Source organism: Lissotriton vulgaris, chromosome 4_1 (assembly GCF_964263255.1).
Source record: "Lissotriton vulgaris chromosome 4_1, aLisVul1.2, whole genome shotgun sequence".
Taxonomy (NCBI): Eukaryota; Metazoa; Chordata; class Amphibia; order Caudata; family Salamandridae; genus Lissotriton; species Lissotriton vulgaris.
In genome coordinates, this window is record NC_141691.1 from 906,418,989 (window position 1) to 906,445,847 (window position 26,859).

Genomic DNA, 26,859 nt, shown 5'->3' on the forward strand with positions numbered 1-26,859 from the left:
CCCACATCACACCTAGGGGGTCAAGGGGGGTCTACTCTGCCCCCTTATGGTAATTTCCCCCTTTGTTTTTGCCACCTCTTGTGTCTCGATCCTACCGAGACACAAGAAGGCGGCCGCTCCGGACTGTTTGGAATGTTGACAGACACCCGAGAGCCAATCAGCTTTCCGCGCGCGAACTTGCGTAGCGCTCTGGTTAGCGCCCCGGTGCGCGTACCAGAGCGCGCTTACAGATATATATATTTTTTTGAACCTAAATTACTCAAAATGCACTGGAGCACATATCTTGAGACATAGCAAAGGAACATCGGGCTACCAGCCCCTACAATTTAGCCAAGTTTGGTGGAAATCCATTCAGCCGTTCGGGCTAAAAGTGAGGTCGACCGCCCTATGGAAATTAACATGGGGAAAACACGTTTTGGGACCCCCTTTTATCTCGGCCCCCGCTTGACGAATCCCCCCCAATCTTTCAGCGAAGGACCGGAGCGCCGCGAGGCAAATCTGTGGAAATTATCAGGCAGATTCCTCAACCGGCGCCAAAGTTATTCACAATAGAATGTTGAGATTTTCTATTGAAAATAATCCTAACTATAACTACCTACTGGTGACCGCCAGTAGGTAATATATATATATATATATAGCAATCTGCTTTGAAGACTGAGTGGATGTATAAGTGTCTGAATGGAGGATTTGGTAGCAATGTGATTGACTGTCTAAGTGACGAATTTAAAGTGTCTCACTAAATATATGGGATAGTGATTAAACTGTGTGAATACCTGTATCACTCTATCTCTTGTTGTGAAAACTACTACATAATTGGTTAGTAGCTATGTGAAAGTCTACATTAGTTATAAATTAGTTAAGTGAGTATTTGTATGGGATATTGAATGAATGTGTGTGTTGGTCAGTGGGACGTGTGTGACTGTCGAAAGAAAGATGTGTAAATAGTTGATTTAGTAGGTATATGAGGTTAAGACTGTATGTGGAAACAGTTGTTTGGGTGAGTGAATCTCTTTATGGGTGTGGTGATGAGTAAATATATTTCTCAATGATATATCTCCAACAAACAAAAAATATTAAATGCAGTGTATGTGACAATGGTTGCATATAAATAAGTATATATAAGAGTGATGTATGAGTGATGTATGGATAACTGTATACTTGTAATAGTGATTTTATGAGTTACTATCTATGTGAATAAATAAAGTGGTGTTTGTGTAAGTGTGTAGCTTAGTAAATATAAGTATGATCAATTGTTTGCATAAGTGAGTAGGATGTCTGCATAAGTTAATAGGATATGTGCTAGTGTGTAATGTTGATGTAGCTGTATAAGTATATTTAATTGTGTTCTATTGATCTTTGTTAACATGTATGAGTGAATCTATAGGTAAGTGTTTAGATGTGTGTGTAGATGGTGGAATCACTGAGTGGGTTTTAGAAACTTGTACTGGTGTGTCAATGGTATCAAATATGTTACTTGATATTTTATAATGAGTGTTGAAAGGTTATGCTACTGTATGATGAGGTGTATCAGTTTATCACATGGATGATGTCATCAGTGATGTCATTAAGATGTCATCAGTGATTTTACTGACCATGTCATGAATTATGTAATACGAGTGAAGTGTCCAGCTAACTATAACACCCCTAAAACTTATTTTTTTTAGTGAATTTCAAAGGTTTTTTAAATGCTAATTCCTAACTATAAAATGTCTGAAACCTATGGTTTTTTTCGGTGAATTTCAAAGGTTTTGTAATTGATAATTTTTAAATGTAAAAATTGTTATTTTTATTTTTTTATACTGATTTCTAAATTTTTTCTACAATTTATTTTTAGATAGGTAATTTTTTTGATATACGTTATAATTAGATTATACATTAAATTACAAAATATACTTTCTCAGAATGAATTACTTTAGTTTAAATACTTTGCAAATAGGCAATAGTCTTCTAAGTACAGTGGTTACAGTTGTTGTAATGCGCAACACAATTTCAGACACAATGCAACATTGAGGTCAATATGAATTTCTAGTTAAATGCAATTAGTTACTTTTTGGATTACTTTTCTAACCACAGGACTGGATCCTAGATTCAGTCCTGAGACATCTCCTGTAAACAGTTGAGTAAAAGCATTTTGGTTACAGTAGTGATTTTTAAGGATTATTATTGTATTTTAAAAGTTGACACTTAAAACTTTTTCACATAGAATCACCAATGCTATCCCATGTGAGGAAATTCACTTAGCAGGTAAGTATTGTTAACGTTACTTTTTCCTACTCAGTTGTGGCTCCTGGATCCAGCACAGGTGCATCTCCTGTAAACAGTTGAAAGAATGCATTTAAGTCAAATAGGCGATTTTTAAAGAATATTTTTATTTTGTGAAAAGAGACACTTAGAAACTTTTCTGGTGAAAACCAGACAATAGATTCCAATAGAAGGAAATTCAAGTTACTGGTAAGCATGGTTAGAATTACTTTTCACAATCAGTATTGGGCTCAAAGATGCAGCACTGAGGTCTCTCCTGATAACAGGAGAGTAACTCGGAATTCGTTGTTCGGCTGATTTTAGGTGAATATTTTAAATTCCAAAACTCCACACTGAGAAGAACTTCCAAGTGAAACCAGTCAATGTTAGCTTATGGAAAGAAATTCAAGTTACTGGTAAGTTTTGTTAGAATTACTTTTCAGGATCAGTACTGGGCTCAAAGATGCCGCACTGAGGTCTCTCCTGATGACAGGTGAGTAAATCGGAATTCATTGTTGGACTGATTTTAGGTGAATATTTTAAAGTTCCAAAACTCCACACTTAGAAGAATTTCCAAGTGAACCCACTGAATGTTACCCTATGGAAGGAAATTCGCTTAGTAGGTAAGTAGTGTTATTGTTATTTTTTCTTACTCAGTGGTGGATCCTGGATCCAGAGCTGGTGTCTCTCCTGTAAACAGTTGAAACAATGCGTTTAAGTCATACATGCATTTTTAAATAATATTTTTAATTTGTAAAGATAGACACTTAGAAACTTTTCTGATGAAAACCAGACAATGGATTCCTATGGAAGGAAATACAAGTTACTGGTAAGTATGGTTAGAATTACTTTTCAGGGTCAGTGCTTGGATAAAAGAAGCAGCACTGAGGTCACTCCTGATAACAGGTGAGTAAATCGGAATTTGTAGTTCGGCTGTTTTTAGAGGAATATTTGTACATTTCAAAAATCAACACTTAGAAACTTTTCTGCTGAAAGCCACAGAATGGATTCCTATGGAAGGAAATACAAGTTACTGTAAGTATGCTTAGAATTACTTTTCAAGGTCAGCGCTTGGCTAAAAGATGCCACACTGAGTTCTCTCCTGATAACAGGTGACTAAATCGAAATTCACAGTTGGGCTGATTTTAGAGGAATATTTGTACAATGGTGAAGGAAGGCGGTGGAGCCTGAGGTGACATGTCTGCAAACACGCCCTGTGATGCGTTTTAAGTTGCAGGATTAGGTGCCCTTGAATCCTGAGGTCCCCTGGGTGACAATTAGCCCACCAGGTACCTCTAGTATGCACCAGGGGGCTGCGTTGCAGAGAGGTGTTCAGAGGCCACACCCCTTTTTACAACACTCTGCAAGGCAGCACCGTGGCGCTTACTAGAGGTACTAGGTGGGCTAGTTGACCCCTAGGGACCCTCAGATTTCAATGGGGCATGGGTGGGTGCGGACATTTCTTAAATGTTAACATACATTAAATCCCCAGCTGTGTCGACCTGCTAGACGCTCAAATCGGCATCTGGAAAGCAAGGCATGTGCCAGCTCGGACTTTGCTTCAACCCACTGGGGATTTAATGTATGTTAACATTTAAGAAATGTCCGCACCCACTTCGGATTTAATTTGGGACTACATGAACCATAAGGCAAGAGCACTGGACACGCCCATGGAGGCAGGTATGAACTAGATAAAGTGCGCAAAAACTATGCTGACATTTCTTAAGATAACTTTCGCCACTGATGAAAGGATTGCACATTCCCGAAACGCGTTTGGCGCTCGAACTCTGTGAAGTGCTTTCTGTGTGAGGCAACCTGCTAGCAAACTGTCGATGGAATAAAAAGTGAGCCGATTGAAATTCCTGTGGCTTTCACTTAATGAGGCTCCTGTGTGGATTTGATTTATACCGGCTGCTCGATCGGGAGAGAAAGCCCACTGCTGAAGCAGGTCCGTTCTGAGACCATCGGGTTTTGGAACTCGGGAAGGAATGCAAGCTGGGGCTTTGCAGGGAGCGACCTGCTTGACGCTCAAATCGGCATCTGGAAAGCAAGGCATGTGCCCGCTCGGACTTTGCTTCAACCCACTGGGGATTTAATGTATGTTAACATTTAAGAAATGTCTGTACCCACTTGGGATTTAATTTGGGACTACATGAACCATAAGGCAAGAGCACTGGACACGCCCATGGAGGCAGGTATGAACTAGATAAAGTGCGCAAAAACTATGCTGACATTTCTTAAGATATATTTCGCCACTGATGAAGGGATTGCACATTCCCGAAACGCTTTTGGCGCTTGAACTCTGTGAAGTGCTTTCTGTGTGAGGCAACCTGCTAGCAATTTGTTGATGGAATAAAAAGTGAGCCGATTGAAATTCCTGTGGCTTTCACTTAATGAGGCTCCTGTGTGGATTTGATTTATACCGGCTGCTCGGTCGGGAGAGAAAGCCCACTGCTGAAGCAGGTCCGTTCTGAGACCATCGGGTTTTGGAACTCGGGAAGGAATGCAAGCTGGGGCTTTGCAGGGAGCGACCTGCTTGACACTCAAATCGGCATCTGGAAAGCAAGGCATGTCCCGCTCGGACTTTGCTTCAACCCACTGGGGATTTAATGTATGTTAACATTTAAGAAATGTCTGCACCCACTTGGGATTCAATTTGGGACTACATGAACCATAAGGCAAGAGCACTGGACACGCCCATGGAGGCAGGTATGAACTAGATAAAGTGCGCAAAAACTATGCTGACATTTCTTAAGATAACTTTCGCCACTGATGAAGGGATTGCACATTCCCGAAACGCGTTTGGCGCTTGAACTCTGTGAAGTGCTTTCTGTGTGAGGCAACCTGCTAGCAAGCTGTCGATGTAATAAAAAGTGAGCCCATTGAAAAACCTGTGGCTTTCACTTAATGAGGCTCCTGTGTGAATTTGATTTATACCGGCTGCTCGGTCGGGAGAGAAAGCCCACTGCTGAAGCAGGTCCGTTCTGAGACCATCGGGTTTTGGAACTTGGGAAGGAATGCAAGCTGGGGCTTTGCAGGGAGCGACCTGCTTGACGCTCAAATCGGCATCTGGAAAGCAAGGCATGTGCCCGCTCGGACTTTGCTTCAACCCACTGGGGATTTAATGTATGTTAACATTTAAGAAATGTCCACACCCACTTGGGATTTAATTTGGGACTACATGAACCATAAGGCAAGAGCACTGGGCACGCCCATGGAGGCAGGTATGAACTAGATAAAGTGCGCAAAAACTATGCTGACATTTCTTAAGATAACTTTCGCCACTGATGAAGGGATTGCACATTCCCGAAACGCGTTTGGCGCTCGAACTCTGTGAAGTGCTTTCTGTGTGAGGCAACCTGCTAGCAAGCTGTTGATGGAATAAAAAGTGAGCCGATTGAAATTCCTGTGGCTTTCACTTAATGAGGCTCCTGTGTGGATTTGATATATATATATATATGTATATGTATCTCCAGTTACCACTCAACGTCGAGCATTCATACACAAACAGCGATACAGATATCTTCAGTAGCTGGTGCCCAGTGATAAGGTTTATATCAGGTTCAATGCAAATCCATAATGATGCATTTCGGCCACTCCTGTGGCCTTGATCACATGGTTACACTACGCAGTTACCGGAAATATATGATAACACACCCATCACATGACACATTGCATCACCACAATGGAGATAAAAGACATACTAACTGCTGTGGTTACAAAAGCTGGTCAGAAAACAGATCCTTATTTTGTAACTCGAGTTCATGTTCAATTCTTAAATAGATATATACATACCACATTGGTGAATGTAAAATCATAATTAGCAAATATACAAATAGATTTAAAACATGAACAATTTAAATGCATGCATGCATTTTCTAATAAAAGCCATCATATCTAAAAGGCGATTATAGAAACATTATAAACAGGACTTAGTTTTCAAATGTTAAAATCACATATCAATAAATACTCTGTGCAAATACTGTTTGTGCAAAATAACATAACATAGCTGCATATATGGGTCACTAATGGCACAGGTTTTATGCTATAATTATGCTATTATTACCCCAACGTATGGTGCTAATTGTGAAAATAAGTGCTGAAGTACAAAAACTATGTGTGCTGTTTGTAGATGTGCATTGCTATGGGCTGGAAACCCAGTTCTAAGCTACTTTAAATGTAAACATGAGTATAAAATGGTGGTTTAAGAGGGGGAAAAAGAAAAAATCATTAGATAGAAATTCTGCACAATTCATAGTTATGAGGGAACCCCTTTAAAAAGTCATACCAAGATGGTGTGATGTAAACATTAGTTGTGGTTTCAGGATTTAGTCGGATTAGGCTCACAGGTGTTGACCTAGAAGAATGTATTACTTGACCTGTGTATGAATATAGACATAATGAAATGCTGATTTGATTACAGATTAGTGTATATAAGTGAGCACCATAGGTAATTGTGCAGGTCTTCACGTATATTAGGACCCTGGGGGAACTTTGTATCGAGCTCAACAATGTATCTTGATTCTAGTTGTCGTACTTTCTTTTCACGATTGCCCCTTCTTTTGCTCACTGGAACTGCATCTATCACAAAATATTGTAGACAGTTGAGAATATTTTCATGTTCCAGTTTGAAATGCCTAGCTACTGGGTAGGTTGGGTCTGAATTAACTATAGCACTCAAGTGCTGTAGTATTCTAACATAAACCTGTAATTTTGTGCTCCTTACATAACGCAACCCACATTTACATTGCAGCACATAAACTGCAAATTCTATTCTCCAGGTAAAATGGCCCTTGATCTCAAAGCTTGTCTGTAAGAGGCAGTATTAGTACTGAATTTACATGTGTGGCACAAGCTACATTAAAAGAAGCCCCTTTTAGGTGAGAACCAGATGATTTTATTGTTAGTTTTAGGGATGGTTTTCACCAAGTAATTGCGCATGGAGTAGGCTTTGCGAAATGTAAACGTGGGTTTGACTGGGAGTATTTGTTTTAGAGATGCGTCCCTAAGGATAATGGGCCATTGTTTGTTTACTATGGTTTTGATGTCCTTTGCCTGCTTACTAAAGGTCGTGATAAGTCTACATTGTGACTTTTTAATTGTTTCAAGTTTAGCAATCTCCATTTCATTGTTTTCCATTTCTCTTACTCTGTTGATATGAAGGAGTCCTGGTCTATCTTTACTGTTAACTTTTATTATAGCCACTTCTAATTTTCTGGGGTTGTATCCCCTTTCAATGAATCTGTTTTTGGCTTCATTCTGATGGTGCTCAAGAATTTCTAAATAGCTACAGGCGCTACGTATGCGAAGACATTCGCAGTTTGGGATGTTGATATCGGTGTGTTGCGGATGAAAACTGTTGGCGTGTAGTAATGTGTTGCCTGCAGTTGGTTTTCTATATGGACTCGTTTCTATTTTGCCTTGATCAATAAACACTTTAATGTCTAGAAAGTGGGCGGTTATCTTATCAATGTGTGCTGTGAATAGTAGGTTCATAATATTGATGTTGATATTGCTAACAAAGTCTTCAGCTTTTGCCTGTGTTCCTTGCCAATTAGCAAACACATCGTCAATGTAAGGCCACCATTTAACCACATGATTTAATCAAGCATTCGTGTGTTCTACCTGAAGAACATGCTCCTCCCATCAGCCTACATGAAGGCAAGCATAGCTACATAGCTAAAGTTGTCGGAAAATGGTGCAATCAAAGGTCAAAACATTGTTATATAACCATCATCTAATCATGTTTAACAGCATTTGGTTATGACAGTACATTTCTATAGGTCTTTTGGACAAATAAATATCAACTTTATATGTACATATATATGCTGTTTTATAAGGTCAATTCAAAGTTTGTAAACAGAAAATCGATAATTTACACTTTAAAATGTGTTTTTTCACATGAAAAACAAACCTTCATGATTTAATCTAATGATAGAGCAAAGAGTCTCACTGTGGCAGAAAGTGGGCTTACCAGGGCAGATATGTATTTAACACCTTAGCAGCTATGGAACATCCAGCTCCAGTGCTGAACGTTCCATTGCGCAGGTGCAGTTGGAACGTCCAACGGCCGACGGCAGCACTCCCGAGGTAGTGGTGCCGTCGGCCGTTGGAATAGGCGCAGCACTTAAGGTGTTAAGGCAGGTGATCAAGCACAGATAAGTGAATGGGTGGTTATTTATTACTTATGGGTGGCTATTTAATTACTTATTCAAGAGACATTCCCAAACTGAACCTGGACAGTAAGTGTGCATTCATGAAAGGAATGAGCAGGGAAATTCCCAAAATGTGTGGACTGTGTATTTCTCCACTGGGAACATATCTTCCTGATTGCGAAAGAAACACTTTAAAATGCAAATCCACATAAATTATTATTTGTGAACGAATAAATATTCACATGCTTATGTGTGCATGTATGTGAGTACTCTTTAAAAGCTTTTAACTGTATTAGGTTCCTAGGAGTACTCCTGGAAAATTTTGAGAATGAAAAAATACATAAACGTATTGCAATCATTGAAGTAAACCAATAAGCGTAAATGTATGATGTTTGTGTAACTTGGGCGTTAATTTCACTTGCACATACTTTCATCACAATTTTGAAAAAACTGCTAATTTGAAGCAGGAAGGTGGGCTCCATGTTAATATCAAAGGTTGTCCTAAGTTGCAGTACTTACTGTGTAATAATAAAGGGCTTGATTCACAAAGGTAAATAGGTCTGTCTTTTTTGTATACTTACTATAAGTAAAATGAAATTAGCAGTTTGTAAATACCAAAAAAAGCAAACATGGACAAAAATGTACGTTTAACTTTGTGAATCGGTCCCCAAGAGTATATATCACAAACTTTTAATCTTGATTTAAAGATCCATGTTGAAAGAATGATATATGTTCAGATATACAGTTGCCTGGAATGATTGCTGTGACATTGCTTTTTTGAAGTATTGATTCCAGGCATAGCACTCGAAGATACAGAGGGGACTCTAAATTGCATGTGCCTTTGCTTTCATTACAACTGTTTATCTGAGTTAACATTAGATATGGAAATAGGACATATACACAGAGCTATTGGCAGAGGTTTAGCTCATTTTCAAGCATTCCCCATCACCTTTTATGTACTTTTTCCAAAGGCTACTATTCCATTGTGAAGAGCTCTACAAAAGAGAAAAGGAGACTTGTGTGAACATGCATAATTTTCTTTATTTCTTTGCTGGAAATATATTTTTCCCATTGATAAGCTATACAAATACAATACTACACCCCAGGAATTATGTGTTCCAGCCATGGTCTCAAACAAATCTGACCAATTCAAGGGCTGAAAAGGGAAAAAGGCGAAACTATAAAATAGAAGTTTGAAATTGCTCAAATTGTGCATGTTTGTGGAAGTTTCGAAATGTCAGAGGCAAACCATGCCTTGAAAGTTCCCATACCTGCTCCTTGAGTGGGCTGTATGACTGAAGATCCCTCCAAGCTAGTGGCAGAGAAATCCACACTAGAAGATGCATTTTCGCCTCCTGGATTCCATTTGGGAATTTCTGGTAGGAATAAAAAAGATTAATTCTGCCATAAACTTACAATTACAAAATCGTTTACTTTTGACAAGAGGCTACATGATTGGCAAAGAGTAATTTTGAATTGTTTTGTTGTAGGTAAGACTATTTCATCTTTGTGTGAGTGCTTTCCATAGAACAACTTGCATAATTGTGGAATTCCAAACCCTGCCAATTCACATTTATTGTGTGCTTGAAAAAAAAACATGGACTGACTTGGAGGGTGGACAAGGAGTAGAGAGAGAAGAAGCAGGACTGAGAAAGAGAACCATCGGAAGAAACAAAAATATAGGTCAGATTTGATAGGATACACCTTGGACTGGAGGCACTGCCATTCCAAATCACATCAAAGGATTGACTACAACCTTAGGAAGCACTGAAACAATATGTGTGGTAACTTCTTCATCAGACATTGTCAGTTGTCTAACTGCAACACACATATTGCTGTACCCAACTTGTTTTAAACACATAGGCTTTCACCGACTTCACGTTCGGTAACATGGTCACTGTTTGTTTGTTAGGGAAAAGTTTAAGAGTTTATTAAACTTGAAAAATATTAGTAGAAACATGTGTATGTTAAATATTAATGTAAATGAATCATGTATATTCATTCTAAATAGAGATCAAACGGAATAAATGCTACAGCACTCTTCATTTTGCGGTATGAACTAAAAGAATGTAAGTATATTGAATTAAATTAAAATAGTTTTTCTCAGGTTTAAGTTAAAAAAACTCCCATCTACAGTACGACAATATTTTATTATGTAACTTTAATTATTAAAAGTGGTGTATAGTATCAATGAAAAAGTCAAATGTAATCATATATTCATTTATTATGCAAAAAAGGTTGTTAAGAAACTAAATTCAATATGTATTATTTTTACACATTTGCTAACATTAAATTATATGTGTTTATATTTCATGTAATTTAAATAAGCTAACATTAGTTCATGTGAGTTTTATTTTAAGTAGCTACCTCCTCTGATTTCTATGGGAGGGTGTTGCAGTACCAGTTGTTAACCATGTTTTGTGCTGGACTTACTTCCGCTCTGAGCTGGGGTAATTAACTACCGTTTTGGCTCAGTAAGCGGGCTTACTCATGTTATGTGCATTTGTAAAAAGCACAGCCCCCGTGAGGGCATACTAGCACCAAGAAGGTTTGTGGGCCTAGTCCTGCATATGGTAGGTTGGTTAATTGAAAAGACAGGACTTCAAGTTCTTGTGGAATTCAAAAAGAGAGGTGGAGGTTCTGATATTGAGTGGGAGGTAGTTCCATCATTGTGATTTAATAGAATGCCCGTCTTTCTGATCTGGATCTGTGTACGTGTGAGATGTGTGCAAGTTGGAGTAAGGAATGAAGGTACCCAGGTGATTGATGGAAGAGGATGCAACTGTTCAGGTAGGTGGGGCCTATGTTGTGTAGTGTACTGAATGTGTGTGTGAGGAGATTGAAATGAGCCCATTGTGTATTGGGAGCCAGTGGAGTTCCTTAAGGTGTTGTGTGATGGCATTACTGTGTGGGAGATTGAGGATAAGCCTGTCTGCTGGGTAATTTATTATTATTATTATTACATTTAATTTGTAGGGTGCACAGCTACCCCAAAGGGTTTCACAGCACTGTCCGGTAGGAAGATAAGGGAATAATCAAAAGAAAAGAAAATAGCCTAGAGGAATACACAGTACACGGTTTCCTCATGTAGGGAGACAGGTAGAAAGTTCCACAGGGTAGGTCCTAAATAAGAAAAGGACCGACCACGCATGCTAGAGAGTTTGACTTTAGGGACAATACACCTCATCTGCAGAGCAGAGCAGAAATATCGCTTAACTTGTTCTTGCAAAGGGATAGACCAGTCTCTTCAGCAATATCTGCTAAAGACCGGACATACCCATTATATAGTAGTAGGCTCAACACAGAGCCCAGTGGAATTCCATAAGGGGACGGGTAGGAGTTGGAGCTAGCCGATGGAGAGACAACCTGGAAATCTTAGTCTGTTAGGAAAGAACAAAGCCACTGCAAGGCAGCACCCGCAAGGCCCAAAGACTGGAAAGCTCTCAACAAGACAGAATGGGACACCGTATCAAAAGCGGCCCTAAGATCTTGCAAGATAAGTGCTGTTGTTTCACCCCATCTAACCATTGCCTTAACATTTCAGTGATTCCTAGGAGAGTGGATTCAATGGGGAAACCAGCTCTAAACCCGGATTGCAAAGTGTGAAGAAAGTTCTGAGATACAGTAAAGGAGGTAAGCTGACCATTAACATGCTTTTCGAGAATTTTTGAAAAAATTGAAAGCAACGCGATGGTACGAAAATTAGACGGCATAGCAAGGTCTGTTTTGGCTTTCTAAAGAAGAGTAAGCATGATAGCATGTTTATATTTCAGCGGAACCACACCCTCCTGTAAAGAGGCATTTAAAAGTTCCATAATAATCAAAAGTTTAGAAGTATCTAGCTGTTTAAGCACATGAGTAGGGAGTAAATCACGAGGGGAACCAGATTTATGTTTGCCAGAGGTGGTTAAAGGACCTAGGTTCAAAGAGGGTCCAAGTTTCCAGTTTGCGGGAAGATGTCATCTTGTTGTGGAGCTCTGTCAACACAAGGTCCAGAATAGCATTAAGAATAGTCTTGGTCTCTAATTGAATACTTTGGATGATTTTACTTAGCAGAGTGTATCTTTTCGACTTTCTCCATTAAATAGAGAGCAAGTTCTTCAAATTGAGTGCAAGTAAGAGCAAGGGGAGTAGTCTGGGTCTGTATTATTTATATCATTTGTAATTTTCTAGTGTGATGCTTGGTGATCCAAGTGTAGAGTAAGTTCCCGTAGTCCAGCTTGCTGGTCTACGATGGGTATGAGTGACAGTTTATCTAATGCTGCTTGGAGCCATTTGAAGATCTTCCTTTGCATTTTCAGGGTGTAGAAGCTGGATGCAGTGACTGTGTTGACTTGTGCAGTCATGTCCAGTTTGCTGTCGATTATTTTTCAGAGGTTCCTAGCGTAGATAGTGATGGAGCAAGGTTCATACGCAACAAAACTTGCTTGGATTCAATCCTCCCCAAAAATACATATAACTTATTAACCAACACAATTTGTAAGTACTTATAATTGCACAACACAACATTTCTGTATCTAAGGGAAGCTTATCTATGTGATTTTACTAACAAGTAACTTGAGTGTCTAAAAATGGCTGCCAATAATGCGGGAACTTTTCTGCGCATGTGTCTACTGCATATACTTAGTATGGCATCCTTAGCTTTTGGTGGGAATTATTTGCAGCGCCTAAGATGGCCGCTTTAAATTTTCACTCGCTAATTTATGTGCTTTTGCTTGAGCTAAACCTTGTGTGTTTTGCGTAACTGCTAATGCAATAGAAAAAAAGTAATGGGGGCAGAGTAGAAATAAGGGGTATACAGAGCATTCATTTATTTCCATATTTTAACATGTTTCTGTTTGACTTTCTTGATAGCTCGTATTTGGGCCTGAAGCGTGTCTATGCTCTCCATCTTGGATTTGCGGTGCAGTCCTGGCATTGAATGTCTGCCAAGTCACATCTTACCCGCAATGTGCATGAGAAACACACCTCTTGACCCGGAGAGAGGAAGAAACTGCATGAAAAGTTATACATTGTATATGAAATGAAATAAAATAATGTTGGGTGGAAAAAAAGCATGGGAAAGTACATTTATTGGTGGGAACCTAGCTCAATGAAGTAAAGTAAAATTACTTCATAATGGTATGCTGTGATGACCTCTCCCCATCTTCCTAACCAATCAAATGAAGGGAATACACGATTTTGCAACATTGGGGGGTGGTAAATACTCTGGAAATTCGTATAACTAAGGTAGGCTTAGTCAGTTAGATTGTCCGACTTGTCACAGACTTGTCACTGACCCAACGTTTGCTGAAGGAGAATAGAGAGCAGAGTGCTGGTCGAGCTCTCTGACAGAAGAATGGGGACATTTCAGTAGGAGAAGAATTGTTCTATCCAGAGGGGTTCGAGAGTAGCACCAGAGAGGGGTGTGACATTGGCGTTGCACTTAGCTGAGGTAACCTGTCCTGTCCTGTCCTGTCCTGCACCTCTCCTGACCTGTTGGCTCCTGTCTAGTCAGGAACCTTTTTTTTCCCAGCCCATTGTCCGGGGTTGGTTCTCGCACCATTCTAGGTAAATATAAATCTGTGCGGTATGTCCTAGTACCGTTTTCCCTTTCTCACACCTTCCAAAGTACCAATGTCTAGAAGTAATTGCTCAAAGTCTTTAATAATTTAATCGTTGATCATTATTTTTCTACTTGAAAAGTCCTTATTTGCTCTGTATTGGTACATGACTTTCAAAATATTGCATTGATAAAGTGTTTAAAACTGTCCATAGTCTATGGTTATTTTATGATAAAAAAAGTGAATTATTATGCCACCTATTATTCTAGCTGCCAGATCCATTTACCTAAGTGTTTACATGAGTAAAGTGGCAAGGACTTGGTAAGTTGTGGTGTTCAGGTATACATTTTAAAACTCCTGATTGGTAGGAAATTACATTACCAGTTTAAAGGGTGTATGTTTATGGGCCCAGGTGAGTATGTGTGTTTAGAGATATCCTGAAATAATAATCTCGCACCATCAGTATTTTCTTGGTAGCAGAGCTATGGTTAGGTTTTAGTTAAGATAGGTAGATGGTAGTAATTTGTATATAATATTGGTTTTATGTAACTAACCTAACCCGTTTGTATTGTCATTCATTGTCCAGAAATCCCCGGGGATATTGAGTAGCGGGTGGTAAATGGAAGCCACACTGTAGTGAGGTTACTTGCCTTGATGAAGAAAGTGTGAAAAGTTAGGTCAAACTTGAAGCACTAATTAGGGTTTATTTTCATAAAAACGTGAGGGTGACTGATAGAAAAAGAGTTCGCTGGTGAAACTTTGGTCTTATATCACCTAGAAAGGGTAATACTGAAGGAGTAACAGGTTCTTTGATGCTTGAGCGTAGAGTAAGGGGAAGAGTTTTTACTCATAGTGTGTGAAGGGTAATCGGAAGGGATTAACTCGCAGTAAAATACATTTTCATTTTTTTTATTTAGTCAATCAGGCACAGTAGCGAATGTTTTTATGTTGTTAATTAATGAAATGTCTAAGTAAAATCAAAAGAAATTGAGTTTTCGAATTACCTTGCAAAGGAGGGCTCAGTTGCGGGTGATGCACTAACGTCACTGAGAGCTGTGCTGGGATTGGTAGAAACAGCAGGCATGTAGCCGAGGTAAAATTGTAATGGAGGGGTGAATGCAGAGAGCAAAATAGGCAAATCACATAAAAGCTGGGCAAGCATCAGTTAAAAGTGTTCTGTAAAACAAATGTTGATTGGTCAGTAGAATAAGAGACGCGTTGGTATTGAATAAGCATTTAAAAATGAAATAAATAATTGAATATTGGCCAAAATAGGATTTGCAGTATTCATAGACAGTAGAGATCATGGGCCAGATGTAGGAGCCCTAATACCGGTCGGTAACGGCAGAATTCGGCCGTTACCGACCGGTATTAGGGTTTCCAGATGTAGGGGGCCTATATTTTACCGATTCTGTAAAGTTACCGAATCGGTAAATTTACAGAATCGGTAAAATACCGAATCGGTATATTTACCGATTCGGAAAAACCACATGTAGGTGGCACTCCTAAGAGTGCCACAGGCCCTTAAAAATCGGTATTTTACCACCCAATCCTATTGGGTGGTAAAATACCGAATTCAGGTGTGCATGCACATCTGTGCATGCACACCTGTGCAATGTGACACACAGACATGCCCTTAGGGCATGTCTGTGTGCCACATTGCACACAAGTCCAGAATAGGGGTGCTAGAGGGTGTCAAAGTGACACCCCTTGCACCCTTGCAGGATTCGGTATTTACCGATACTGTAAATACCGAATCTGTATTTCACATTGATTCCTATGGGCTTCAAGGCCCATAGGAATCAATGGGAAATACAGATTTGGTATTTACAGAATCGGTAAATACCGACTCTCACAGATCCGGTAATTTTTTACCTACATCTGTCTCCTTCCAATTTACCGACTTTTAGATACCGAATCGGTATGACTCGGTATTTAAAAGTCGGTAAATCGGATTTACCTACATCTGGCCCCATATGTGGAACCCTGATTCAACAATAATAGGGTCCCGACCAGATAGAAGATTTATAGGTTTTGCCCACGAGCAGTACATTAAATGAAAACCAAGAACCATGTACAGAGAGAAATGGAAGATATAATTCATGCAGAAAATCAAGAATTATTTTAAAAAGGATAAACCCATTAAAACTAGGGAAGGGATTATTATTCCTCCTCCGAATACCCCTGCATCATATATGATGATAAAAAGAGGCTACCACACGTGTGTATAGTTAGAACATTGGTTAGAATATACCAAAAGATGATGGCATATTAGCGTTTCCAGAGTATGAACCTTCAATGGTAGAATATGGCACAATTTACGAACTCGCATGAATGAATTAGAACCAAGGCCTAGATTAACTCAGTATGAAGCTTCAGAAGAATGGGAAACTGAGGCTTTTGAATGAGACAGGTCACGGTGTGACAGGAATTTAAGTACATTTTATCCTAAATTCCCCAAGAAACTTGAGAAAACCAGATGAAGCAATGGAGACAGGGCATGGTAGTAGAAGGGTTATATCCTTTACTGACCACAGAAGAAACAACAGGAAATAAATGTACAGAAAAGACCAAGCACTTATTGACTGGTAGTGGAGATTCTGAGAATGATTATCTCGAAGAACTTTTTATGAAAAATCCTCCAACTTACCAAAATTAAACAAATCGAGTTACCGCTTGTGCCCCATTTCGAAAAACTCCCTTGGTTCCTCAGGTTTTACATGAGAATACATTAGAAAGGGTACTTCAAGGAAAAGCAAGAGAAGCAATAAATAAAAACAGAAGTGAGTTAATTTAGAAAATAACTCAATTGAATACAAGGCCGAAGCATTAACCATCCTTGTAACGATAGGTCCATTAGTTCTCTCATATGGGGAAAAGCAAATCGGTCCAAACTTTCATGTTCTGACTACTCCAATCACGCAAACCAGGAAAGAAAAAATAATAATTGATGACCAGGCAAGTGAGTGTGAGTCAGTGATTTAATTATTAGATATTGTTTCCCCCATTCTTAAAAAACCTGGTCTTGATTCCTCCCTCCCTTCTAACTTCAGGCCCATCTCTCTCCTTCCCTATCTTGCCAAAATTCTGGAATCCTACGTCACTTCCTGTCTTTCTACTTATGTCGAGCAGAACCATCTTCTTGCTTCTCACCAAGCAGGTTTCCGCTCGGGTCATTCGACCGAATCTGTGGTGCTCGCCGTTCTCGACGAGCTGAAAGCCAGGGCTGATACCAACTCTCCCCAAGCTTTGGTTCTCCTCGACCTGTCCGCTGCGTTTGACACGGTCGACCACAACATTCTTTTGGACCGTGTCAGCGCAGCGGGCATTCGAGGCCCTGCCCTCTCCTGGATCACGTCCTTTCAAACAGAACGCTCACAAGCTGTCCACCTCCCCGGCTTTTCTGCTCTTCCCCTCCCGGTGCCCTGTGGGGTCCCCCAAGGTTCCTCCCTCTCTCCTCTTCTTTTCAACCTTTACATTCACCCACTTATTTCTTCTCTCCTTGAGCTGGGGGTCTCTGTGTATAACTACGCAGACGACCTCCAGCTCGTCTTTGATCTTTCTTCTTCTTCTCACTCCCTATCTTTTTTTCGCTCCACCATGGTTTTTATTTCTGGGTGGATGAGCGCCAATCACCTCAAGCTCAATCCAGATAAGAGTGGGCTTGTCCTGACCGGCGGCTCATCCAGCCCTTGGTCCTCCGCTTTTTGGCCCCCTATTCTTGGCCCCCCTCCCACCCCGGTTCCCTCCGTTAAAACATTGGGCATTAAGGTCAGCCAGGACCTGTCCATGCATGGCCAGGTCAGTGCTGTAGTGTCTTCCTGCTTCCTTTCCCTTCGGTTGATCCGAAAAATTTCCCGTCTCTTTTCCCTTGACTCTCTTAAAATCATCATTTCTGCCCTCATCACTTCCCTCCTTGATTATGGAAATAGCTTGTTCGTGGGTATCCCTGCCTACGAAACTCGCCGCCTTCAAGCAATCCAAAATCAGGCTGCCCGTCTCATCTTTCACTTGCCCAAAACTCATCACATCACTCCTGTCCTCAAATCCCTTCACTGGTTACCCATCCTGCAGAGATCCTTGTTCAAACTAGGGTGCCTTGTCTATCGAGCTCTTGATCGCTCAGCACCGGTGTTCATCAACTCTCTGATTTCCTCCCACACCCCTGTCCGCACTCTCCGATCATCCTCCTCTGCCCTCCTCACTGTTCCCCGTTTCCGCAAAACTTGCACTGGTGAAACTAGATTCTCTGTTCTTGCACCCCGGTTTTGGAATTCCCTTCCTCTCTCTATGCGTTCTATCCCTATCTTTTCACACTTCCGTAAAGCGCTCAAAACATTCCTGTTTGCCCAGGCCTACCCCCGCTAAACCTCATCGGCCCTGTTTGTTCTGTTCCCTAGAGCTCTCAGCGCCAGGAAGCCGTTTGGCCATCGTGCGCTCTATAAATATTTTCATTCATTCAGATATACCTATAATAGAGCCAATAAGAGAACCAATAAATGATTCATTCAGAAAAAGAACTCCCAGGTGCTCAAGATAAGTACAGATTGAACCATCCACCGGAACAAGGAATGCCACTGTAGTAACCCCTGAAGAAATAGACACATGGACATGAAACATAGAAAATCCAAAATCACAGCCAAAGGTACTATATATCTTTAAGTTAAGGGTAGAATTGGAAGAAATGATAGCTGGAAATGTAGGGCTAGAGAGTTTAAATTCTTTCAGTGAAGAGGAATTGCTATTCATATGCAGAAGTATCACTCAAAATACAAAAATATTTCATGAAAAATTTATGAATTTGGCATGAGAAATAGGAATTGATGATGGGAAATCTAAAGTATTGCAAAAACCATATAGAGCTGAATTTTCTGATAAGGATTTAGAAAACATGAATGTGTCAGGAAGAATATTACAAATACCCACTGCGGGTAGCTGTGCGCTATATAAGCTCAAATACATTTACATTTACATTTACATATCACCTAGAAAGTGTAATACTGAAGGAGTAACAGGTTCTTTGATGCTTGAGCGTAGAGTAAGGGGAAGAGTTTTTACTCATAGTGTGTGAAGGGTAATCGGAAGGGTTTAACTCGCAGTAAAATACATTTTCATTTTTTTTATTTAGTCAATCAGGCAAAGTAGCGAATGTTTTTATGTTGTTAATTAATGAAATGTCTAAGTAAAATGAAAAGAAATTGAGTTTTCGAATTACCTTGCAAAGGAGGGCTCAGTTGCAGGTGCTGCACTAACGTCACTGAGAGCTGTGCTGGGATTGGTAGAAACAGCAGGCATGTAGCCAAGGTAAAATTGTAAAGGAGGGGTGAATGCAGAGAGCAAAATACGCAAATCACATAAAAGCTGGGCAAGCATCAGTTAAAAGTGTTCTGTAAAACAAATATTGATTGGTCAGTAGAATAAGAGACGAGTTGGTATTGAATAAGCATTTAAAAATGAAATAAATAATTGATTATTGGCCAAAATAGGATTTGCAGTATTCATAGACAGTAGAGATCATGGGCCAGATGTAGGAGCCCTAATACCGGTCGGTAACGGCCGAATTCGGCCGTTACCGACCGGTATTAGGGTTTCCAGATGTAGGGGCCTATATTTTACCGATTCTGTAAAGTTACCAAATCGGTAAATTTACAGAATCGGTAAAATACCGAATCGGTATATTTACCGATTTGGAAAAACCACATGTAGGTGGCACTCCTAAGAGTGCCACAGGCCCTTAAAAACCGGTATTTTACCACCCAATCCTATTGGGTGGTAAAATACTGAATTCAGGTGTGCATGAGCATCTGTGCATTGCCACCTGTGCAATGTGACACACAGACATTTCCTTAGGGCATGTCTGTGTGCCACATTGCACACAAGTCCAGAATAGGGGTGCTAGAGGGTGTCAAAGTGACACCCCTTGCACCCTTGCAGGATTCGGTATTTACCGATTCTGTAAATACCGAATCTGTATTTCACATTGACTCCTATGGGCTTCAAGGCCCATACGAATCAATGGGAAATACAGATTCGGTATTTACAAAATCGGTAAATACCGACTCTCACAGATTCGGTAAGTTTTTTACCTACATCTGCCTCCTTCCAATTTACCGACTTTTAAATACCGAATCGGTATGACTCGGTATTTAAAAGTCGGTAAATCGGATTTACCTACATCTGGCCCCATATGTGGAACCCTGATTCAACAATAATAGGGTCCCGACCAGATAGAAGATTTATAGGTTTTGCCCACGAGCAGTACATTAAATGAAGACCAAGAACCATGTACAGAGAGAAATGGAAGATATAATTCATGCAGAAAATCAAGAAATATTTTAAAAAGGATAAACCCATTAAAACTAGAGAAAGGATTATTATTCCTCCTCCGAATACCCCTGCATCATATATGATGATAGAAAGAGGCTACCACACGTGTGTATAGTTAGAAAATTGGATAGAATATACCAAAAGATGATGGAATATTAGCGTTTCCAGAGTATGAACCTTCAATGGTAGAATATGGCGCAATTTACGAACTCGCATGAATGAATTAGAACCAAGGCTTAGATTAACTCAGTATGAAGCTTTAGAAGAATGGGAAACTGAGGCTTTTAAATGAGACAGGTCACGGTGTGACAGGAATTTAAGTACATTTTATCCTAAATTCCCCAAGAATCTTGAGAAAACCAGATGAAGCAATGGAGACAGGGCATGGTAGTAGAAGGGTTATATCCTTTACTGACCACAGAAGAAACAACAGGAAATAAATGTACAGAAAAGACAAAGCACTTAATGACTGGTAGTGGAGATTTTGAGAATGATTATCTTGAAGAACTTTTTATGAAAAATCCTCCAACTTACCAAAATTAAACAAATCGAGTTACCGCTTGTGCCCCATTTCGGAAAACTCCCTTGGTTCCTCAGGTTTTACATGAGAATACATTAGAAAGGGTACTTCAAGGAAAAGCAAGAGAAGCAATAAATAAAAACAGAAGTGAGTTAATTTAGAAAATAACTCAATTGAATACAAGGCCGAAGCATTAACCATCCTTGTAACGATAGGTCCATTAGTTCTCTCATATGGGTAAAAGCAAATCGGTCCAAAATTTCATGTTCTGACTACTCCAATCACGCAAACCAGGAAAGAAAAAATAATAATTGATGACCAGGCAAGTGAGTGTGAGTCAGTGATTTAATTATTAGAAATACCTATAATAGAGCCAATAAGAGATCCAATAAATGATTCATTCAGAAAAAGAACTCCCGGGTGCTCAAGATAAGTACAGATTGAACCATCCACCGGAACAAGGAATGCCACTGTAGTAACCCCTGAAGAAATAGAGACATGGACACGAAACATAGAAAATCCAAAATCACAGCCAAAGGTACTAGATATCTGTAAGTTAAGGGTAGAATTGGAAGAAATGATAGCTGGAAATGTAGGGCTAGAGAGTTTAAATTCTTTCAGTGAAGAGGAATTGCTATTCATATGCAGAAGTATCACTCAAAATACAAAAATATTTCATGAAAAATTCATGAATTTGGCATGAGAAATAGGAATTGATGATGGGAAATCTAAAGTATTGCAAAAACCATATAGAGCTGAATTTTCTGATAAGGATTTAGAAAACATGAATGTGTCAGGAAGAATATTACAAATAAAAGAATTATTGACATTGTTACAAAAATAGGGAGACTTAGATAGATGAAAAGCCAGATGGACGAAGAAAAAGGAAGAAGCAAAATCGAACAACATCGGAAAATGTAATAAAAGAAACAGAAACACTTGAAAGGTTGTGCCAATGAGAAAAGGACCAGAAGGAGGTTATGTACATGTCCCATGGTCTCGGCAGGATATTTGATCATTTACAAATGATTTCCCAAAACTTAGAGAAAAACCAGTAGAAGGGTTCAGGTAAGTTGGAAGGTTTGTGAAGGTTTCAAAAGTACTGTTAAAGGATTTGGATGGTAGTTGGTCCTGCTGACTTATGTACAGAATGTAAAATTTCAGGAGATTGGCCTAATGATGAATACCCAAGAGATGCAAAAACAGGAGCCCCATCAGATGATGTATTGAAAAAATATCACTAAGTAATAACTTATTTCAAGGGAAAGGTCCCCCAAAAAGAAAACGATTGGATTCAAATAGATAGAACAACCCAAGAGAAAGATGAATCTGTACATGCATATTATGAATGCCTTTTACAGTTATTCATACATTACAGGGGTTTGGGAAACATTGATAATAAAGATATGACACATTTTATATATCATTTTGTGTCTGGGTTGAGGTCAGATATATCCCAAATAATTAAACAGCATAAGTTATGTTGGCAGGCAAAACCTATTGATGAGATCCTTAAGTATGCAAAGTACCGTTTGGATGAAATTGATAATAGATGAAAGAAATTGGAAGAAAAAGTAATGTGGGCTCAAGTAAAATTAGCAGAACAACAAGAGCTCCAACAAGTAATCAGGCAAATGATCAAGGAAAAGGAGAAGGACAAGATGAAGGAGGTGGGGGTAAACCAAGAGGGAGAATGAGCAAAGAAGAGACTAAAAAACAGTTTTCCTGCCACGGGTGCAGAAAATTGGGGCATTGGAAAAACGAGTGTAAACTTATACGGAATAATAATGTACAAACTCAAAATTTAAATCCGCAGACGCAGAATGAGATGTCAAAGAGACAGCCGCAACAGGTAATACAGAACAATTGCCACCTGCCTCAATGCCAGATTTTGGGAGTAAAGCCAAGTACAGTGTGGACACCGGATACCGGGAGGGAAGTGGTAAGAAAAACTTGGTAAACCCACAGTTTCTTTTACAGGACACATTTTTTTAATGAGGACAATTTATGATGGTGCCTGAGAGGGGGGGAAGATGAATGCATGCTTGGCGCATCCTTACCGGTAGATCAGTCAGGCCCTTACATTTAGGTAAGGTTGAAGGAAATGACGTCACCTTCTTACTAGACACTGGTGCAACCCGTTCTACTGTGAGAACAGCAGATATTCCAACCTACCCCTCTCAAGAGACGCTATCCAAGTAGTGGGTCTTTCCAATAAACAGATTAGGACCCCCAATTAGCGAACCAATGGAGGTATGTATTGGCAGTTTTAAAGAAATGCATAAGTTCGTAGTCTGCGACTTGAGTCCTGTAAACTTGCTAGGAAGGGATTTGTTGTGTCATTTTGCACAATATTCTGCACACCGGATTGTGTTGCTATTCAAACTCCTGACAAAGATGGAGTATATAAAATCATGTTAGCCAGACAAGGAACTGCAGTAAATGACGCAGTTAAAAAGATGATCCTAGATGAATTACCAGAAGAGATCCAAAATACCGTAAATCCTGATCTATGGGTTTCTACCGGAAAAGAAGTAATATTATTGGCAAATGTAGACCAAGTAAAATCAACCGTAAAAGAAGGTGCAGTCTACCCAAATACTCAACAATACAAAATGAGCCCCGGAACAAAAGCAGGTGTTGCAGCAGAAATTGACATTTGGTTGAGCAAGGTATATTAAAAGAATTAATGAGCAGTCCTTGTAATTCACCTCTAATTGGCATTAAGAAACCAAACAGAAAATATAGGGTGGTCCAAGATCTACGAAAAATAAATAAAATTGTTGTACCATGTTGTCCAATAGTACCGAATCCTGCACTGATCTTATATCAGATACCTTGGAGTGCAGGATGGTTCACTGTAATTGATATGTGCCATGCCTTTTTCTCCATTCCTTTGCATCCAGACAGTCCGTTTTTATTTTCGTTCAAATTTGACGAGCATGTTTACGTTTGGAATCGTGTTCCACAAGGGTACACAGATAGTCCATCGATCTTTAATCAGATTTTGAAAAAATGTCTTGAATCTTTGGTGTTGCCCAGACAGTCAGTCTTGCTGCAGTACATTGATGAGTTATTAGTCGCGTCTAAAACTCAAAAGGATTGTGTCATTGATTCTATTGCATTATTGAATCACTTGGCTGAAGGTGGGCATAAAGTATCACCTGCGAAACTGCAATTTTGCACCATATCCGTCAAATATTTGGGATACCAAATAGAAAAAGGGGTCAGAAGAATGACATCAGAAAGAATAAAAGTAATCAAAAATATGAAATTACCTCAGACTCGGAAGGAAATCAGGATGTTTCTTGGAGTTGTAGGATATTGCAGACAGTGGATTGTGGGATTTGCAGTGTTAGCCAAACCGTTGATTCAATTAACAAAGAAAAGAGCAACTGATTTAATAGAATGGGATGATGAAAGCATGTCAACTTTTGTAAAATTACACAACTGCCTGTGGGAAGCACCTGCATAAGGTATGCCAGATTATTCTAAAGAATTTCTCATTATTCTGTGATGCAGGAGACAATTGTGTTCTCTCAGTCCTATCACAGACACATGGCCTGATGCGACGTCCTGTGGCATATTTCACTTTGGACCTAGCGGCATCTGCATTGCCAGGGTGGCTAAAGCTGTAGCTGCGATATGTATGAGTCTGGAACAAAGTGAATCCATGATAATAGGACACCCTGTAAAAGTATATGTCCCACATGCAGTCGTGATTTTTGCTGACAAGAACCCGTACCCAATATCTCACTCCTAGTTTTCTGACTAAGTATGAGCGAGTTATTACAGGTACAGAAAATGTAATGATAGTCAGATGTACTGTCTTAAACCCTGCAACTCTGTTGCCTGATTCACCTTTCGAGGAAGTAAAAGATGAGGTTGAACATGATTGCCTTGATCTTACTGAGATGAGTACCAAACCACACCCCGATATACAGGAAGAACCTTTAAAGGATGCAGAACATGAGCTGTTGGTAGATGGCTCATGCATGCGTCATGAGGAAGGAGGACTGAGTGCTGCGCATGCTGTATGCACATTGGCCGGAATAGTCGAAGCATCCTATATACCAGAAGTAAAGTCTGCACCAGTAGCCAAATTGGTGGCTTTAATGAAAGCCTGCAAAATTGGGAAAAAATGGAAAGTAACCATCTACACTGATATTCAGTATGGTTACAGTTTTGTGCACGACTTTGGCCAGCTTTGGATGCAAAGGGATTTCTCGACTTCTTCAGGAACCCCTATTAAAAATGGACATTTTGTAAAAGAATTAATTGAAGCCTAAATAAGTTTCTGTGGTCAAGTGTGCTGCTCACCAATCAGGAAATGATAAAGTGACAGCTGGTAATAGTTATACCGACCAAGTTGCCCAACGTTGTGCTAAATACAAAATGGCTGTAAACAAGAAAATAGATGCATGTGGAATCAGCTGCCAACTTATGCTACTTGGGGGTGTAAGAACATGGGAGGAAGTAAGAGATTTACAAAATGAAGCAGAACCAAAAGAAAAAGAGGAATGGGAGAAAATAGGTTGTCAAAGAAGAAATGATGATGGTGTAATCATTTATTTAGATGGAAGACCTGTGTTACCAGACTGTATGCTTGCACCCATGGCTAGAATGTATCACCGAGACACACACATAGGCAGAGATGCAATGATTTGACTTTTCAGACAAGATTGGTTCAATGCAGGGTTTAGGAATATAGCAGAGATTCTTTGCCTGAGATGCTTAATTTGTCAACAAATGAACCCAGGCAGAAAAACTATAGTTTGCCCTGAAAAAATTGGGAAAGATGAAGGTCCATTCATTAGGCTTCAGATTGATTTCATTCAATTACCTGCTTGTCAGGATTGAAATATGTACTTGTCATTGTTTGTTCATTTTCAAAGTGGGTTAAGACATACCACACCAGGAGAAATGTCAGCTTGACAGTGGCCAAACTCCTTTTGATGAGCGCATTCCTAGATTCAGTTTTCCAGTAACGATTGAATCAGACCGAGGGTCTCATTTTAATGAAATAATTTGATTAGTTTGTGAAGCATTTAAAATTGAGCAAAAGCTGCACAGTGCATACCACCCAGAACTTTCTGGAATGGTAGAACAATTGAATGGCACAATCAAGTCAAGACTGGGAAAGGTGTGTGCATCCACCCCATTGGAGTGGCCTGATGCTTTACCTCTTGTCCTGATGGGACACAGAAGCATTCAAGACAAGAATACAGGCTTGAGTCCCCATGAGATACTCATGGGAAGGGCAATCAGGCAAGCATGTATACCAGGACACAATCTGTTGAATATATCTGATGATTTGGTACTAGAATATTGCAAAGAGTTGACTGACCAAGTGTGTTCTATCTCTCCACAGGTTGGGGAAGACGCTGTTGCCAGGCAGCTGAACCATGCACATGACCTGAATCCTGGTGATTTTGTAGTAGTGAAAGAGCACACTCTACTATCTTGCCTAGCACCAAGGTGGGAAAGCCACATCAGGTTATTTTGATTACGAGAACAGCTGTGAAATGTGCAGGATTGCCTAATTGGATACATGCCAGCCACACAAAGCAGATACCAGGAGCTAATGAAATTGAATCACAAAAAGCTTAAGTGATTGAAATGGCAGATGGATGTACAGCTGAGGAATCACAAGTAATAGATTCTGAAGTAGCTTAACAAGAACAACCTAGCACTGGTCAGGATCAGCGGGAGAAGGAGCAACATATCATTATTTTCCGCTGACATATTGTATTTTATGTAGTATTTTAGCTACTTTATTTTATAGAACTGGAAAATTACAATATTATTATTCTAACCTAGATATGGGTTTTTTCTGAAATACCCCTGCGTAAAAACATGAACCCTGTTCTTAGCAGTAGAGGTTCACAGTTTATGGGTGAATATTTTCTAACAATGAAAACTATACATACAGCTAAAGCACATAAAGATAATTGTACATGCAAGTTACATGAAGAAGAAAAGATATTTTTGAATTTAGTAGAGAAAAGGAGACAGGATTTCCATAGAAGGGCTACTGAAAGGAAACGTCAAATACCCAAATGGGCTGAAAGGG